At 38.9% G+C, this 8,576-nt stretch overlaps 1 long non-coding RNA gene across 15 annotated transcripts in view; it reads left to right on the top strand.

Moving 5' to 3' along the window:
- Positions 1-794: 794 nt before the first annotated feature.
- Positions 795-8,576, top strand: part of LOC148025379 (uncharacterized) — a 36,617-nt gene continuing 28,835 nt past the window's right edge. For 4 of the 15 annotated variants that reach the window (XR_015693075.1, XR_015693074.1, XR_015693068.1 and 1 more), the window contains exons 1-4: positions 795-879; positions 976-1,110; positions 2,127-2,261; positions 2,502-2,554. This is a non-coding gene — a long non-coding RNA (uncharacterized LOC148025379). Of the gene's footprint in view, positions 880-975; positions 1,111-2,126; positions 2,262-2,501; positions 2,592-2,976; positions 3,625-3,648; positions 3,836-8,576 lie in introns of those variants that run through there. The other 11 variants (XR_015693073.1, XR_015693071.1, XR_015693072.1 and 8 more) reach the window with 7 other exon arrangements.

Below are 8,576 nucleotides of genomic sequence, written 5' to 3'. Positions count from 1 at the left end.
CTCTCCACAGTCAACAAAACAACTTAAAATATGTTCCAAGGAAAGCCTCAATTACACATCTCAAGTGAGGCTCTACTTATGTATCATGAATGAATGTGCAAATCGGCTCTATTCCTTATCAAATGTATGAACTTACGGTTCACATGCATGATGACGAGAATATTATGAACCTATGGTTTGCGTACATGATGAGAAGATGAAACAAGATACAAATGTGTACTACTTATGGCACTTGCAAGTAAAGTTGAAAAAGAGCCACACACCAAAGGCAATGCGTCCAATTTCAATGCTTAAGATAAAAACACACACATGTTGTGCTTTGCCTCACATTAACATGTTTTAAAGTTTATGGTTTAGCCATTTCAAATACTTTATTTGGTGTTAAGTCATTTAACAAAACAACTTGAAGGCCATGATAAAGTTAAACTTTCGACATGGTGCAAGTCATGACACTCAAGGTGAAGGGGCCATTGTGATGGGTGGCAATTTTTGGGTTCTACCATCGGTCAATAGTTTGACGCCATCGGACAAATCGTTGTGAATGAGCTCAATTGCTCAAATGACATGTTAGTGTTTGAAATGGGGCGAGGTGAGGCGTTATAGCATCATCATATGAGATGTCACACTATGATGATCTAACATAATCATGAATGGCAGTGTTGTGCTAGTGACCTCATGAAAGAGGGAGACCCCATTCTTATTGAAATGTAAAAGTATGCCCACACAAGACATCGAGCGTTGATAAATGAGGATAGATAGGGTAATGTGGTCTCCCGAGAGATGATTGAGGCATTGTAAAAATGGCTTACTATACATAAGAGGAAGGAGAAAAAACCACTCTCGCAGGTTTAGTTAGGGTTTTAGAGAAAGACCTAAAAGGTAATCTTGTCTTGTTATTTATCTACTGATGATTGATTACGTTGTTTCATTCAAAATTTATATTAATTCTTAATCTCTGGGGTCCCGCACTTTCAGATAGAAAAAAGCTTTCGAAGTGCTATTAAGGGCTATAGGTTCATGCTCTCGTTTCTTGCAAGAGGCAGCATTGAGAGATGATCATGGAGGCGTCTCCATTCCACCGGAATTACTCGTCCGACTTCGTTGCAAGTTGTAAGCAGTCTTTCCACCCACCTCGCATCTTTGGATCTCTGTCTTTCCTTTTTCATTTCCAATGCCTGAAATACAGATGACATTGTGCTCAAGAAGCGAGCTCAAACATTTCTTTGGCTTAAATCCATCTTGCTTAGGGAATTAGCGCTTCTTTTACCTTGATCAACAAGCAGAACCTTTCTTGATCATGGCTCTTGATCACCTTGACCAGATCAAGTGAAGATTCACATCGGAAACTAGAATGATGGATCATCAGTATACGATTAAGTTAGTGGTGGATTCATCTGTGATTGTAATCCTTGTTGAATTACAGCATTGTTTCTGATTTGACATGCTTGGATTATGAGATCATGTCTAGAAACGGTTGGAACTAATCTTTGCCTAATTTTAAGCTTTCTTGGTCTAGTCCCTGTTCATACTAGGTCTCTTAGAGTCTCGTGATTATTGCACAGATGGCGTTGACCGTTTTACACTTAACAATTCATAGGCAGCAAGGGCTATTTAGCTTTGTGATGGTTTGTGGGTGTGGCAGTATATAGTCTCTTACTTGAGCACGTTAGCATAATGTTTATGGCGGTTGGATGACTGGATAAAATTTTAACTAGGATATATACTTTTGCTAATGGAGTACCTTGACATAAATGCACAAATTATGGCGTTGTTAATATGCAAGTTTCAAGGCCTGAACTATAGTCTTGCTTGTGGATATGTATAAGGAACATGCGGGTATGTTTGAAGCGTATAGACATTTTCTTGCTGACATGAAGTGGATCTATATGTCGGTGTCCTCTGGTCTTTCACCTTGTTTGAATCCAGTTAGTCTTGCACATGTTTCTCAAGGATGCATACCTAGACGTTTCTTACTTACAGAAACAGAAACAAATAACAGTGCAATCATTACCTGTCTATGCACTTTGTGGAAGCTCTTTTTGTACTGAAACAAAAAATGTGATTTGCATGCAAGGTTTTAGAATTGTTTGCTAAATTTCTAATGCATACTTGGTTTCACGTTGTAGACAACATGATTTAGTAGCAACATTACACTCTTTGCAAATGTAGAAAGAATGGGGTTGAAACTTTATGAAAGAGCTTCTTGCTGGATAATGGAGATGCTTTTGCAACCATAAGGCAGTCAAGCCAGCAATTTACAGGTGTTATAACTTCTTTGAATTTTGGTTGCTGTTTGAAGCTCCTTTGGTTATGGTGATGTTGACTTCTAAGGCTTTGACTGACCTCTGTGTGCCACTAAAGCTGTTTTACAAGTACAAATGTGCATATGATTGTGTGGAATTCTTATGCTGCATGGTGTGGTAATAAATAAATTGCTAAAACCTTCAAATATATGTAATCGACAAAAGTTCTCAGTGAAAAGGTCTCTTTGATTTGTGCAGCTGAGATGGTGCCATTCAGTTTGAACCTTGTACAAACAAAGATATTATGGCAGGTATGCATGCATGCATACTGAGGAGATATCATGGCTGGTATTTATCATCAGTTTCTCCTTGTTTACCTGCATTGCATTGCTATATGTTTCTTCTTGCATAGCTAGACATTAGTGATTTAGGATTCAAGAGGACATTATATCAGGCCAATTGATTTGTACTAGGAAGTTCCATTGTGTCTCTTTATATTTCTCATCTTTTCATCTTCTTGTGCAAGTATGAGAGCGCTTTCCTATTTTTAAGTTTTTCACCATGTTTATTAACCAGTTGTCTCAAGTATTGATGACTTTGATACTAGTTTAGTGTGTCTCTTCCAATGTGGTGCTGCGCTGCCTTATTTGTGTGTGTGTCATAAAGACTTGCAAAATAGCTGTCCATGAGTGTACACAATGAGTTCACTTCTCGTGTATTATGTGTCATGCAGCTGACTTCTCTCACACACCGAATGCCCGCAAGGGGGGACAACTCCCCTCCAAATATTAGTCAAGAGTGGAGGCAGCAGGCATGTTGGCATTTTTCTTATGCACAGATAGAATAGCCCATGAGCTGAATGAACAGTAGAGCTTGATCACATTGGGACCCTCTTCTTTGGTGTTCCTGCCAAGGGGGAAGACCAATTGAGTGTTCGAGTGGGTTATAGCGTAGACTACACAAACATGCCATGTGACATACAATGCTATGCCATGTGATGCACCTACCAAGACTTGAACCCACAACCTTACGATTATGCACCCAAATGTTAACCGCCATGCCATTGCTTTTGGGCCTCAAATAAAGAATCCAAAAATCTAAGGAACTTTATTCAGTGGGGGAGTTCTACCAATCTAAGCCTATTTGCACAGTCTTCTAAGTTATCCAAATGTTGCTTAAAAGAGGAAGAATCACTATAGTATATGGCATCCAAACATTGCTAATAGTATAACGATGGATTTTTCAAATAGATGAATCATGAGAGGTTGAAGTTGAATGAACTCTTTGTGTGCACCAACAGCCACTTCAACTCCTCATGCAATCGTGGAAATGAATTGTGCTTTTACTTACCTAGATATGCAAGTTTGGTTGTGTTTGTGACAATTCTAGGACTGAAACACAGCAGCTGCAGATGATGACAGCAGCCAATGATGACATCAGCACAGGCAGCAGATTGCTTAAGACTCTAGAGCAACACATGATGGTGATGAAAGCTGGAGAAACAGTGCTGATGGGTTGGCAGCAAGGGCAGCTAGGTATGGAGGCACAGAGCGAAGGATGCTTGTGAAGATGTGAGATGAGGGATGAGTGTGGTAATTCCCATGATTCCCTTTCATGAAACTTTTAGAGCCAGTTTTCCTATAAATTGCTCTAGAATCTCGTATTTAGGGTTTGTGTCTTGTAATTTGGAGATGTACAGGAGTCGAGAGAAAATCAGGTCAAGTTTTGATGGGCTCAATTTTCTCATAGCGTAACGATGACCATATAGGAGTGAGAACATTATTCACTCTAGAAATACCTCTTGTTGACCAAAATTAGTATTTCTTAGTTCTACAACAACCAAGTGGGGTTATAAATCTCCATTTGAAGCTATTTTCTTTTGGCATCAGTCCTACTCATTCATTTGGTGGGAGAGAATACCTCTTTTCTTTTCTCCTTTATAATTGATTTTGTGACAAAAGAGTAGACGTGTATGGAGCCTTAAACATGTCCCAAATTGTCTTGTGCTAGCTCTACCCTCCAATCTTGGAACTTTTGTAGTCTTCGGTTGTCATCATGCTGCCAGGCTTTCTACATCACCTTTTGACTCGGAGTATTGGTTGTTTATTGCACTTGAGGATTGTTAGAATATATCACACTCCCTCCACCCCTCAGTTTGCTTCCATGAGAGAGAGGTTGTTGAACAACCCTATGTTGCTTGAGCATCCATTATATTCCACCTCACATACTTGGTTTGTTCATTGAGTTTTCATCTTTCATTCATTCATCCCTTTTTTTCATTTTCTTTTTTGTTGGAGTTTATTGTCTTAACTCATTGTCTTAGTCATATTCGTACATTCTTTGCAAACCCTAGCGTTTCCTCACATGGGATTACAGCTGGTGCTCAAGAGTATCTTGATCTATTGTGATAGCCAAGTTTGTACGAGTGGCATGAACTAACTCATGAGGTCTTAATTGCCTTCATTTGTGGGTAGCTTGTTTTGACACCATTGGATTGACATGGCGGAAAACACTTATTCTTTTGTTTCATTGCTTCGGAAGTGCCGAGTTCCCCACCTAAAGAATCTCGTCTTCGTATCTTTCTTCAAATGGCGCATCTCGCTCGTGGCAACCTACAATTGAGGATGTCCACCTCTCAATTGACTAGGGGAGAACATACTCAATCAAGGCAATGATTAGTGATCAAACATGTTCATCTTGACTAGGCCTTGAAATTGGCCTTTGGTGAATCGAAGGGTAGCGAACTTTCTACTTTGTAGGCAATTAGTCTTAAACACAAAAATTCAATGACATAACACAAAACAAACTATGGAGCTAGAATGCTTCTATAGTTTTGGTACAAAGAAACATTGGCACCAAGGCTTTCGATATTTCTTTATCATTATTGAAGAGTCAATATAGTAATTCATGGATATGCATTGCTTTTGCATTGGTCTCCAATTGCTCTCACTAGCCAACACCAAAAGCACCAAGTGTGAACCAAAACGGTTGACATTTGAGAGAGCTCCAAGTAGCGATCGCTTAGCTCTAGACAACTTTGCCATCCAAGTAGCTCCACTTAGCCCTGCAATTGTCACAATGGAGTCATGATAGCTTCGCTTTGACCAAGATCAGCTTTATGGGTTGATAAAAGAGCATGGTCAATAAAGGAAAACTCACAATCATTATTTTTCGGTGATGGTTTGCTCTTGGCAGCCATGACTTACCAAAATAAAGGTTTTTTATGAAAGAAAGCTGTGTTTCATGTTGCGTTCTTCAACCTTTCCCTTTCCCTTTGTTTTGAGCTCTTCAGATGAATAGTTACATTTCATGTTAACATTTAACTAGTCATTCTTTTATTTATTATATAGAAGTATTCTAGTTTAAAACTTTGACCCACACCCAAATATAATGAATGAAACTTTCTTTAAGGTCCATTTAGATGAAATTTGTTAATGTGTGCAAAAGCTTACATCAATTAATTCTATTTTTACACTCATAGGATCTTAATACTGATTAGATTAAATTAACTAACTTGTGCATAAACTTGCACATCAATCAATTGTATTTTCAATGAAGCTTTCATCACACTTCATTAAGATGAAACTTATTTTAATGTGTTCATAAATATACACATTAATTAATTTTTTTCTTCACTTAGAAGACCTTAATATTGATTAGATCAAATTAACTAGCTTGTGCATAAACTTACAAGACAATCAATTTTATTTTTGATGAAGCTCTCCTCACACTTTCATTACGGTGAAATTGATTTTAATGTGTAGACAAACATACACATTAATTAATAAGTTTGTTTTTACTCATAGAACCTTACTTAGTGATAAGGTTAAATTAATTAATGTGTGCACAAAATTACACATTAATAATTTTGTTTTTTTACTTATAGAACCTTAATAAGTGATTAGGCTAAATTAATTAATGTGTGGACAAACTTACACATTAATTAATTTTGTTTTTTTACTAATAGACATAGCCTTGTCCAACACAACTCATATTCAATACTCGACAAAGGGAGTTCCAAAGATTAATTATATCTTCGGACAACCACATGGCACGTTGGTGCTTTGTTGTTGGGAAAATTATCTACATGTTTTGCACCTCATAATTCCTTGTGAGTCTCAAATTAATCCTAGGTGCTTCTACATTGGGAGACCCCTTTACCTCAATCAAGAAAAACAAGAGTGATAGATATACTTAAAAAAAACTTCCTTGGTAGTTTTGTGCCTAAAACAAATAGGTTTTGCACTTGTTGCTAGAAATTCAGCCATCTTTGTGACAATCGTCATTCAAAGACCAATGATACTTTAATATTTACCAAATCTAAGAATTCCTTTTCTAATTTGACCTTAGCGTCATTAAGGTGTGGTAGTGCTATTCCATTGGGTTTTAGAGGGGAGGGGATATTCCTTAGAGCATGTTGAGAAACCCACTTCTTTAGCTCGCACACTTCATTTAAGGTTTTGCATTGACAACCCTAGATGTCAACATTTTGGTCACTTTTTTAGTGGGTGCCACATAGTGGTGGTGCACCGCCCTAGTAGACAACTTATGCCTATGAATAGATAGTCACTTCATTCATTCACCTCTCTCTTCAGTCATTCTAGACCACCTTTGGTCACCACCACCACTTCCCTTCTCTCACTAGCCCCTTCCATTGCCCCCACACCCCTTTAGGAGGACATTGTGGTTTGTGGCTCGCGGTTGCCTTCACCCTTCCTCTTCTGCTTTAGGCGCCCTGTTGTGGCATCAGGCCTTGCGTTTGGAGCATCTTTCACCTGGCGTCACCATCCTTTGCTTGGCATCAACACGCTTCTCCCTCAGGTTCCACCTTCACTTGCGTTTTTTAGGATATCATTAGAGGATTGTGGTTTGCTCCCTCAACAACTATCCTTCATCTTCGAGTGATTACTTTGATAGCCCATTGGTCGAAGAACTGTGTTTCGCTCTCAGTATGTAGATTCCCGTAGATACTGTCGCTTGATTCGGATAGGACAATGCAGTTATCTTTGGAGCTTTGGCTTTGTTGTATCGGCTTTTCTTCTCATAGCATGATTCATCGTATTGTCACCGTGTTCTTCTTGTGTTTTTGAATTTCTCTTCTCTCTCAGTTTTTGCCATACGCAGTGTGTTACTTCTCGCAAATCCTATTGTCTCTTTGCATTGTCACTTATTTTGACATGTTTTGGCCTTGCCCAGTGGTTGGGGCTTCGCATTCTTGGTTAGCATGGAGATGAAGATAGCACTTCCTCTTCCAAGGTGGGGTTTGGATACATCTTTGCATTCTTGATTAGTATAAGATTGAGATAATATATCCTCTATTAAGATTGAGTTTTGAGCAACCTTCCAGTCACCATGGTGGTTGCTTTTTCTCATAGCTTTTCTAGGTGAGGTGCTCCATCTTCAACTTCTACTTTTGCATTAGGCAATATGGATACCCCTTTCTTTTTGTACCCATGCATTATATCCATTTATTCTTCCATTGTAAAAGGGCACTTGGGCAAGTGAACAACTCTCCTCTGAGGGCATTGTCCAAGTGAAACCTTGTTGCATAGCCCTTATTGCATTACCTTTGCATATCATTGTGCTTTGTGATTTGGGCACTTGGATGGATAAAGCAATATGATTTTGGGCATCTTTCCAAGCGAAAGCCCATGCATTTGTGTATGTTATCTTTTATCTCTTGGAGTGGAGCATCATGACTCATGAGCCTCCTTTCTCACCATAGATCTTGAGCAACTATTCTACTCTTTGCAGCAATTATCCCTTTTTCTTGACACATTTTCTATATCACCACCATTGAAGATGGTTTTGCACTTGGTTTCACTTTTGTATGAACTAATGAGCCAGGTCAAACACCACCAAACAAGATAAAAATCTAAGTCTCATGGAAGTGTTCCATTGCCTTTGTGATTGCTGCAGACCCTTGGGCGATCCTTCATGACATCCTAATTCAATATCTTGGTTTCATTTGGGCGACTCAAAAGAAAATATCTTGGTAAGCCCTTAGGCAACACATTGTGGCACTTGTGGTTTGGCACATTGGTTGCCTTGGGGTGGTACCTTTTGGGTGATAAAGAACAAGAAAAGGAATAGACGGGGAGAGTTTGGGCTTGTCCACCACGTTTGGTCCCCATTTTGGGTTTGAGAGGGGGTGTTAAGTTATGAGAAATTGGGCTTGGGCTTGTGAAAACTTGAGCTGACTTTGGACATCCTCAGAATGGAAAACGCCACAAAGACAAGTTTCTAGAAGATTTTATAGGAAAAGCAGCTTAGAAGGTTTGATCAATGGGAATCATGTGCATTACCACACTCCTCCCTTTTGTCACATCTTCA

The sequence above is a fragment of the Lygodium microphyllum genome, chromosome 14 (assembly GCF_053477565.2).
Source record: "Lygodium microphyllum isolate KBCC chromosome 14, Lygodium_microphyllum_v1.1.10, whole genome shotgun sequence".
Lineage (NCBI taxonomy): Eukaryota > Viridiplantae > Streptophyta > Polypodiopsida > Schizaeales > Lygodiaceae > Lygodium > Lygodium microphyllum.
The sequence above is the reverse complement of the archived record's forward strand: the minus strand, read 5'-3'. Positions and strand labels throughout refer to the sequence as shown.